Here is an 11,307-nt window from a genome sequence, read left to right as displayed (position 1 = left end):
AGCAGCTTCTGGGAAACCCTATACAGACTCTTTATGAACCTGAATTCACTTGATGGCACTTAACAACAAGAACAAGGTAGATAGTGTAGTGGTTACAAGTCAGGCTGCTAACCTCAAGGTCAGCAGTTTGAAACTATCAGCCATTCCTCAGGCGAAAGATGAGGCTTTCTGCTCCTGCAAAGATTTACAGCCTTGGAAACCCTACACAGGGTCACTATGAGTCAGAACTGACTCCAAGGCACACCACCACCACCACCAAGATAGATAATGGAATCTTGGTATGGTGATATAGGAAAAGCAGTGAACCTCCAGGTCAGTTTAAACAGGAAGATCAGCAGTTCAAACTCATTAGTCGCTCCTTGGAAACCCTATACAGGGTCGCTATGGGTCAGAACTGAGTCAATGGCACTTAACAGCAAAAATAACAAAGTAGATAATGGGAGCATGGTGGCTCCATAGGATAAACACTGGACTGAAAACCTTAAGGTTGGAAGTTTGAGTCCACCAGCCATTCTTCGGGAAAAAGATGAAGCTCCTGCAAAGATTTAAAGCCTCTGAAACTCTATACAGGGTTGCTATCAGTCAGAACCAACTCAACAGCACTAAACAACAACAAATAGATGATAAATGTGGATTTATCCCTACTGCAGTCAGATTGAAGCTATGAACTGTGGCTAGGAAATGCCACCTAGGACAGTGCAGAAGATAAATACCATTTTCATAATGATGAATTATCTCCGTAATGTGTAAACAACTCTGATAGTTCAGAAGACACCCATCAAAGAACTGTTTTCAACTGATTTGCAAAATCATGCCGCTATGAACTGCAAATCAGCCAAGGTATAAGACCTCATCTGTTGGATCTGCAAAAATGCCACCACAGTTGGCAAATGTACCTTCCAATTTATTTTATGTCTCCAAATTCTGCCACAGCAACATAATTGCTCATATTCTTAGATAAATTTTCATATGTTTGAGGATACCATGTGGTCTGCTCTTCATTAACTTCCTAACCAAACAATTTCAATAATTTTTTTGTAGGCTCTAGTGTTCACTAATACCATTAATTGTTGTTTTTCCCCCCTTGCTTTTCTCTAGACTTTACAGCTTTTGCCACATCTATTCTTAAATGTGGTGATAGGGCTAACCCTGGGTATAGTAAATTGGGATGTTTTCCATGCCCTACATGATGTCCCCTTCAATACCTTTTCTCCCCACACATTATAGTGACAGGTGGCTAGGAAATGACTCAGGAGGTGGACTGTGGAGGAACAAGAAGAAGCTTCCAATAGCAAGTGTGGAAAAAAACCTTCAGGGTTTCATATGTAAGTTCCTTATTATTGGTCTATGTACAGGTTACTCATTCAATAAATTCATTCTTTCTCAGCAAGGTCAAGATAGTAGCACAGTCCTCTCTTTCCACAGAATTGCAGATGTCCAAATAAGACTCCTACCTCCTTCCAAGTTTACCCTCAACATTAACTTAATTATAAATACATTTGATATACCCAATACTAGAAGATTGGTTATAAACTTGAGCCAAATGATGTGATTCACCCTGTCTAATTATACCAACCAGAGTTACCCAAGGGGTAACCAAAATCTATCATAAATTTAACAATGTGTTGTTTCCCTTGGGTGCCATTGAGTCAGTACCACCTCACAGCAACCTTATCCACAACAGAACGAAACACTGTCTAGTCCTGTGCCCACCTCACAATTGTTGCTATGCTTCAGCCCATTCCTGCTGTCATGTGCCAATCCATCTCATTGGGGAGTCTTCCTATTCTTTGCCGATCCTCCACCCTACCAAGTATGATGCCCTTCTCCAGAGACTGGTCCCTCCTGATAATATGTCTGAAGTATGAGAGATGAAATCTGGCCATCCTGGCTTCTAAGGAGCATTCTGACTGTACTTCTTCTAACATAGAATAGTTTGTTCTTTTGGTGGCCCATGGTATTTTCAATGTTCTACTTCAACAGTGTAACTTAAATGCATAACTTCTACAGTCTTCCTTATTCATTGTCCAACTTTCACATGCATATGAGGTTATTGAAAACATCATAGCTTGGGTCAGATGTATCTTAGTTATCAAACTGACATCTTTGCTCTTAAACACTTTAAAGAGGTCTTGTGCAGTAGATGTGCCTAATGATTTCCTGACCACTGCTTCCATGAGTGTTGATGGTTAATCTGAGAAAAATGAAGTCTTTGACAACTTCACTCTTTTCTCCATTTAAATGGATGTCATTTATTGGTCCAGTGGTAAAGACTTGTTTTCTTCACATTGAGATGCAACCCACACTGAAGGCTATGGTCTTTGATCTTTATCAGTAAGTATTTTAAATTCTCTTTGCAAGCAAAGTTGTATCATCTGCATATCACAGGTTGATAATGAATCTTCCTCCAACCCTAATGTCACATTTTTCTTCATGTAATCCAGTTTCCTGAATTGCTCAGCATATAGATTGGATAAGTATGGTGAAAGAATATAACCTTGGCACACACCTTTCCTAATTTTAAAACATCCAGTGTTCCCTTGTTCTGTTTGAACAATTGCCTCTTGCTCTATGTACAGGTTCCTTATAAGTGTTCCAAAATACTCATTTTCTGCAATGTTGTCCATAGCTTGTCATGACCTACACAATAGAGAGCCTTTGTATAGTAAAGCACAAGTAAACATCTTTCTGGTATTCTCTGCTTTCAGCCAAGATCCATCTCGTGTCAACAATGACATGCCTTTTTTCATGTTCTCGTCTGAATCTGGCTTGGACATCTGACAGTTCCCTGTCAATGTACTGTTGCAACCGTTTTTGAATTATCTTTAGCAAAATTTTACTTGCATAATATATTAATTATAATGTCTGATGATTTCTGCATTCTATTGGGTCACCTCTCTTTGGAATGGGCACAATCAGTTAGCCAGGTAGCTGTTCTCCAAATTTCTTAGCATAGATGAGTGAGTACCTCCAGTATTGCATCAGTTTGTTGAAAGATTTCAATTTATATTCCATGAATTTTGGACAGCCTTGTTCTTTGCCAATGCCTTCAGTTCACCATGGACTTCTTTCTTCAGTACCATCGGCTCTGGATCATATACTACCTATTGAAGTGGTTGAACATTGGCCATTTTTTTGGGGACTGTGGCTCTGTGTATTCCTTCCATCTTCTTTTGATACTTTCTGCATCATTTAGTATTTTGCCCATAGAATCATTCAATATTGCAAGTCAGTGCTTCATTTTTTTCTCCAGTTCCCTCCAGTCATTAAGAAGACAAGAAAGACCCATTTGACCTTGATGGCTTGATAATCAGAACTCAACTAGAAGAAGATAAAAAAGAAAACAATTTTTGATAAAGGAAATGAGGATAAATTGCTACAGTTTAATGAACTTGACCTATATTCATGGAGGTAGTAGCTCAAAATACCAACACAGAGGGAAGTAGTCATCACATCAAATATCAATGCTATCCCCTCTGTATTCAGAGTAGATAGGAACAGGTAACTTAGACATTGGCTACCTAAAATGAGGGGGCGATAAAGGCACAAAGTGACTGGCTTACAAGGTTTCAAGAGGAAGTTTAGTTTAAGAGTGTGTGGGGGATGATAGAGTTCCCATTGAATAGTTTTCATCTTGTCTAGATGAGTCTGGTAAAAAGAGATGGGGATAAGAGTCTTGTGATTCAATAGTGAGTAATTGCTATCGTGACTAATTGCAACTGTCAAAATTTTAAAAGTAGAAGATTTGTAACAAAAGTGGGGGGTAGTTAATCTTATAGTCCATAAACAGAGGACCCTAGGACCATCAAGGGAGAAGAGCACAAGAAGAATGCAGGACCTTATCCAGAGAAGTAGCAACACCAGAGATGGAGGCAGAGATGGAGACATGGAGAGAGGGAGCAGCTGAGGACTCTAGATTCATGCGAAGAGAGGGACTGAGAGCTGGCAGCTAGGAGGCAGTCTTGCAGAATGTGCCCTTTGGTGGTGTAAATTATTATATATGCCTGAATGTTTAAAAAAAAAATAGCTAAAATGAATATAGAGAAATACTGTTAAGTGATGATACATGGTGGGCATTATAATCATTGTAATGAAACAAAGTATATAATTTGTTGGATATAAAACTGATGAAAGTAAACTTTCACTCAAGTCACAATAAAAACTAAAAAAAAAACAAAAAAAAACAAGAAAGAAGGAAAAGACCAAAATGTATGTCAGAAGACACTCTGAAACTTGCTCTCCAGTGTAGAGGTACTAAAGTAATTGAAAGAAATGAGGAGGTAAAAGAGCTGAATAGAAAATTTCAAAGGGAAGCTTGAGAAGATAATGTCAAATAGTATAATGAAATGTGAAAAGATCTGGAGTTAGAAAGCCAAAGAGGAAGAACATGCTCAGTATTTCTCAAACTGAGGGAACTAAAGAAAAAAATTCAAGCCTTGACTTTAACAATGGCAAAGGTTAATTCTCCAGCTTGATCTTTTTTATTTTGTTGCTTGATTTTGTTTTAGCATTTTCTTACGCAAGTAGCTGAAGTAGGTTGGTTGGGTGCATGTAGAAGATAGTTATACTTATGGGTCCTGCTTTATATACTCGCCTCTAATGTTCTTCATGCAAGTTTGTTTAATTTTGGTTTCTAATATGTGTTTCAACTAAATTGTAAGGAATTATGAGCAAAAGTTTTTGATAGTTGGTTATGTATCAGAAATGAATAATTTATTGCAAGGTTATTCTGACCATTTAATATGCTATTATGCATATGACCCTCCAAGTATGTGCATGTGACCTTGGAGACCCTTCCTTTAGAACATCTGGTGTCAGAAGATAGGAGTATTCTTCCCAAAGGATGCTGCTGCTAAACAGAATAACCTTCCCTGGCGAGATTTTCCATTTAATCACTACTTCTCAACAGTTGACTTTCAGTTGGCCTCACTTGGAGGCAAACAGAGATTCTATAAAATATCCTTAATTGTTCTCTTTCTTATAGGTCTCTCATGCTTTATACTTGCTGAATTTTCTCCCATTCATTTTCAGAATCTAGAGTTTTAGATTATTCATTTATTCAACAAATATTTTTTGAATGCACACTTAGTACCAGCCAGACACTGTTTTATTGTTAGTAAGTGCTGTCGAGTCAGTTCCAACTCATAGTGACCATGTATAGGATTTCCAAGGAGCGGTTAGTGAGCCTGAATCACTGATATTGCTGTTCAAACGGACTTTGAAGTTCAGTGTTGTATACCCTGCCAATAGAGTAAGGAGCAAACACACAGCAACAAAAAACAAGAATCCTAGTCATCACAGAGTTTATATTCTGATGGGTTAAGATAGATAATTAACAGATAACAGCATAAAAAAGGTATATCAGACACCAATAATTGCTTAAGATTAAAAAACCAGAGAACAGCAAGAGTTGGAGATGGGTGCTACTTTTCATAGTGTACACAGGAAAGACATTATGGAGGCAGAAGTGATAAAGTAAATCATATGAGTGTCTGCTGAAAGAAATCCCAGGAAGAGGGACTAGCCAGTGGAAATACTGAGGAGGCAGTTCCATGCACAAATCTGGAATTTGGGAGAGAGTTTAGGGCTAGAAACAAATCTGGGAGTCATCAACATGTACACAGGTTCAAAATTGTGAACCTTGTGAGATCACCAATGGAATTAGTGTGGAGAAAACAGGAGGTTTGAGGATTAAGCTTTAGGAGAGTGAAATTGAAAAGATTGCAGTGATGAGAAACAATCAGGTGAGGAAACTGAGGAGTAGGCACTGATAAGGAGACAAATCAAGAGAATGCAAGTCAACTGAGGAAAAAGGAAGTGACCAGCAAAATGAAATGCTAGTAGGTGAAGTAAGATGTAGATCACAGATTGTCCTAGATAAAGCAACATGGAAGTTACAGGTGAACTTGAAAAGCAACATTTTAGTGAATTGTTGTTGTTAGGTGCCATCCAGTCAGTTATAATTCATAACAACCTTATGAATTGCACAACAGAACAAAATATTGCCCAGTCCTGCACCATCCTCACAATCCTGTTACAGCCCATTGCTGCTGCCATTGTACCAACCTATCTTATTGGGAGTCTTGTTTTACAATGATCCTCCACTTTATTCAGCATGATGTCCTTCTCCAGAAAATGGTCCCTGCTGGTAACATGTCCAAATTGTGAGAAACCAAGTTTCTCCATCTTGGATTCTAAGAAGTATTCTGACTGTACTTCTTCCAACACAGATCTGTGTGTTCTTCTGGCAGTATATGGTACTTTCAGTATTCTCCAACACCGTAACATAAATGCATCAATTCTTCTTTCTTCCTTATTCATTGTCCAGCTTTCACATGCATATGAGGCTACTGAAACTTTCGTCCTAACTGACATCTTTCTCTTAAACACTTTTAAAAGATGTCTTGTGCAGCAGACTTGCCTGATGCACTATGTTGCTTGATTTCTTGATGCTGCTTCCATGAGTGTTGATTATGGATCCAAGTAAAATGAAGTCTCATAACTTCAGTCTTTTCTCCATTTATTATGATGTTATTTCTTAATTCAGTTGTGAGGATTTTTGTTTTCTTTAAATTGAGATACAACCCACACTGATGGCTGTGGTGTTTGATCTTCATCAGTAAGGGTTTTAAGTCCTCTTCAAGCAAGGTTGTATCATCTGCATATCGCAGGTTGTTAATGAATCTTCCACCAATCCTAATGCCACATTCTTCTTCATATAATCCAGTTTCTCAGATTATTTGCTCTGCATAAAGAGTGAATGAGTATGGTGAAAGGATACAACGCTGGTGCACACCTTTCTTGATTTTAAACCGTTCAATATCCTCTTGTTTTATTTGAATGACTGCCTCTAGATCTATGTATAGGTTCCTGATGAGTACAATTTAGTGTTCTGGAATACCATTCATCACAATAATCTACACAATAGAAACTATATGCATAGCTAATAAAGCACAAGTAAACATCTTTCTAGTATTGTTTGCTTTCAGCCAAGATACATCTGACATCAGCAGTGATATCCCTTTTTCCACATCCTGTGTCAATCCAACTCGAACCTCTGGCAGTTCCCTGTCAATGTACCGTTGCAGCCGTTTTTCAATTATCCTCAGCAAAATGTTACTTGCTTGTGATATTAATTATATTTTCCAATGAATTTTCATTCTATTGGCTCACCTCTCTTTGGACGGGCACAAATATGGATCTCTACCAATCACTTGGCCAGGTGACTATGTTCAAAATTTCTTGGCATAGATGAGTAAGTGCCTCCAGTGCTGCATCAGTTTATTGAAAGATTTCAATTTGTATTCCATCAATTTTTGGGAGCCTTGTTCTTTGCCAATGCCTTCAGTGCATCCTGGCTCTTGATCATATGCTATCTCTTGAAATGGTTGAACATCGGCCATTTCTTCTTGGTACAGAGATTGTGTGATTTTTAAAGTTTTTATTGTGAATTGAGTGATAGTTTACATGGGGGATCATCAGTTTTACACTCATCCTATTGTATCCATTTCATTGCAATGATTACAATCATATTCATTTCATTGCAGTGATAACAATCCCCTGCATGCTTCATCATTCAGCAATATTTGCTTCTATTCCCTCTGTTTTTGTTTTTAAATTTTTATTGTGAATTATGTGATAGTTTACATGGGAGTACAGCAGCTTTACATTCATCCTGTCTTATTACATTTCATTGCAATGATTAAAATCCCCTCCTTGCATCATCAAACAACCAAATGGTATACCCTGCAAAACTGTCCACCTGCCATCAGCACACAGCCCCTCTCCCTCCCTGAGTCCAGAGTCCCCAGCTGCTCCATCTTTCCATGTTATCATCTCTGTCTCCATCTCTGGTGTCACTGCTTCTCTGGGTAGGGTCCTGTATTCCGTTCTTCTCACTTAATGGTCCCAGGGACTTCCACTCTTGAACTGCAAAATGAACCACTCCCCTCCTTCTGTTACAAAACATCTACCTTTACATATCCGATCCTCACAGTTAGTCCTGATAGCACTTATTCACAAGATTCCTATCCCCATATCCTTTCATCAGCCCTATCCCAACAGATTGGAAACCACTCAGTAGAGATTTTACCTTCCCCCGAGTTCTCTGGAACTAGGCTCCCTCTTGAAAGCTTGTAAGCCAGTCACTTCTTGCCTTTGTAGGCCCCCATTTTGGGTAGCCAATGTCTAAGTTTCCCATTCCTGTCAACTCTGTATATTGAGCTGCTGGGAATGATCCTCGCTGTAAAGATTTGTTCCTTCTTTTGAGCTGCTACATCCATAAGTATAGGTTAAATTCATCAAACTGTAGTAGATTACTCTTTTTTTCCTCTTCTTTCTTCTTCTAATCGAGTTCTGATTATCCAGCCATTGAAGTCAGGTACTATCTACAAGTATGGGTGTTCTTGTTCATCTCCCCTCATTTCACATCAGCTGGATGCTTCACATTCTATTCTAGTCATCTGTGGCCATGTCACTGTCTCTGGGCCCAGGAGTCCCCAGTTCTCGCCATACTGCTGGCCAACCAGGTCTCACCCTGGGTTCACAGGAGTCTATTGAATGCTGTCAGACTTAGCTTACAACTTCATTGCTGTTTTTTTCCTCCAGTTCCTTTATCGGTGACAAATGTGGTCACCAGCCAGACCACATGCCTGCTCGTGTATTCCCCTTAAGTCTTAGTCTTGGAAGGGGGTTTGCTCTGAGAGAACCCAAGCACTTGCCTTGGTGACTCCCAAGCGAGCAGCTTGCTCGTTCTTGTAGTAGTCAATTGGACTGCTGTTAGTGTTTTTTATTTTTCCTGCTTATCTTTCTTTCAAGAAGTATCTTCTGTTCTAGTCTCTCCAGGCTGGTCTGCTAGTCTTTTCAAGTGGAAATTTCCCACCTCAGAAGATTCTGGATGGGGTTCAGGATTCCACCTATGGTTTTATGTAATGCAGAGGCTCCACAGGAAGCTTCTTTCACTGGGCAAGCTGTAGCCCCATTTTAGGTATTCCACTTAGTTATAGGCTGAAGACGGACTTATAAGCTTTCTATTGTGATGTTTCCAGCTACTTCTTTCTCTCCTCCTCAAGTGTCTATTTTACAATAATAGGCAAGGGAAACCAAGATTCAAAAGACAGCCAAGCATCTTAACTTGTTTTTATTTGTTGTTGTTGCTTGATGTGTACCAAAACACTCAGAAATATACAATCATTCAAACAGCCAAAGGACAAACTCTTCAAGCCTGCTCTTAGGCTGCCAACACACATCCCCTCTCCCTCCCATCTGGAGTCTAGAGTCCTCAGTTGCTCCATCTCTCCATGTCATCATCTCTGCCTCCCTCTCTGGCATCGCTGCTTATCTGTGTAAGGTCCCACACTCTGCTTCTGCTCTTCTTTCTTGATGGTCCCAGGGTCGTCTGCTCCAGGACTGTAAGGTTGATCACTCACCTCTTTTGCTACAAAACTTCTACCTTTACAACTGTGACAATCACAATTAGTCAGGATAACAATTACTCACTATTGAATCATGAGAGTCTTGTCCCCATCTCCTTACACAAGACCTATTTAGACAGGATGAAAACCACTCAGTGGGGATTCTACCTTCCTCTGCAAACTCTGAATCTAAACTCGCTCTTGAAAACTTGTAAGCCAGTCACTTTGTCCTTTACAGTCCCCCCCCCCCCCATTTTTTTAGGTAGCCAATGTCTACATTGCCCATCCCTATCAACCCTGTGTACAGAGGGGATGGGAATGATCCTTGCTGTAAAGTGTCTTTCCCTCTTGGTTGGTATTTCAAGATACTATATCCATAAGTATAGGTCAAGTTCATCAGATTGTAGCGATTTACACTTGTTTTCTTGTTAAAAAAAATTTTTTTCCCCCTCTTTTACTTCCTTTAGTCAGATTCTGAACATCCAGTCATTGCAGATAGGTCCAATGGGTACTAGCTGCAAGTTTGGGCACTCTTGTGCATATCCCATCACTTCATATCAACTGGACACTTCACTCTCAGCTCTAACCCTCCGTGGCCATGTCCTTTGACCAATTTGCTCAGAAGTCCACAGGTCTGATCGTATTTTGGGCCAACCAGCTCTCACTATACTCCAGGTCAATGGGGGTGTATGTAACTTGGTCAGACTCCACCCACCTCTTCATTGCTGCTTTTTCCCCACTTCCTCTCACCAGTAGACCAACTTAGTCACCAGCAAGCTTACATGCCTGCTCATGTATTCCCTTTGAGTTTCAGTCTTGGGAGGGGTTTTGTCTGAAGGGACTTCATTGCTTGCCTTGATGGCTCCCTGGCAAACAACTTGCTTGTTCTTGTAGTAGCCAGTCAGACTGTCATTTTTGTTTTTGTTTTTCCCTGCTGGTCTTTTTTTCAAGCAGTATCTTCTGTTCCTCTAGCTGTTCTAGGCTGGTCTGCTTGTCTTTTCAAGTGGGAATTTCCCATCTCAGAAGGTTCTGGATGGGGGCCAGTATTCCACCTAAGGTCTTATACCCTACAAAGGCTCCATAAGAAGCCTCTTTCACTGGGCAAGTTCTAGCACCCCTTTTAGGTATTTCAATCAGATATAGGCTGAAGGTGAACTTACAAGCTTTCTATAATAATGTTTCTGGATATTCCTTTCTATCCCCCGCCAAATGTCTATTTTACAATAGTAGGCAAAGGAAACAAATATTCATAAAACAGTCAAGCATTTTAACATTATTTCCCTTTTACCCATTCAGACTAAGCCTCAATCCCTGTATCACAGAGCCCTTTTGCTCCAAGGTTGAATGTACATCACGATTTATCTCTGTCCCATTTAGCCCATGTAAGCCTGCCTAAGTGTTCTCCTATCTACCTTGTTCTTCTGTCCCCTTTCCTCTTCTTGTGTATTGCTCACCCCAACACCTGAACTGTGATGTGTCTATCCCCTATCCTATGCTCTACTGCCCCTATCTCCACCCACTCTTAGCCCCCAGTAATCAACAAAGACTTTTTCCTGTTTTCATTTTTCTTCCTTTTAGTGTGGATATCTTTTCTTAAGCTTTTACAATAATGCTGTTGTGCAATATTTCTCCTTTAGTGACTTACTAATTTCACTCAACATAATGTCTTCAAGGTTCATCCATGTTATGTGGCAGCTTGCAGCTTCCTTATTATTCTTCAAGATAGTATACTATTTCATTGTGTGTATATACCAGTTTGTTTATCCATTCTTCCATTGATGGGCACTTAGGCTGTCTCTATCTTTATGTTATTGTGCTGCTATGAACATTGGTGTGCATATATCTATTCATGTTATGGCTTGTATTTCTTGTGGATATGTGATAGTTTACATGG

Source organism: Chrysochloris asiatica, unplaced genomic scaffold (assembly GCF_000296735.1).
Source record: "Chrysochloris asiatica unplaced genomic scaffold, ChrAsi1.0 scaffold00088, whole genome shotgun sequence".
Lineage (NCBI taxonomy): Eukaryota > Metazoa > Chordata > Mammalia > Afrosoricida > Chrysochloridae > Chrysochloris > Chrysochloris asiatica.
The sequence above is the reverse complement of the archived record's forward strand: the minus strand, read 5'-3'. Positions refer to the sequence as shown.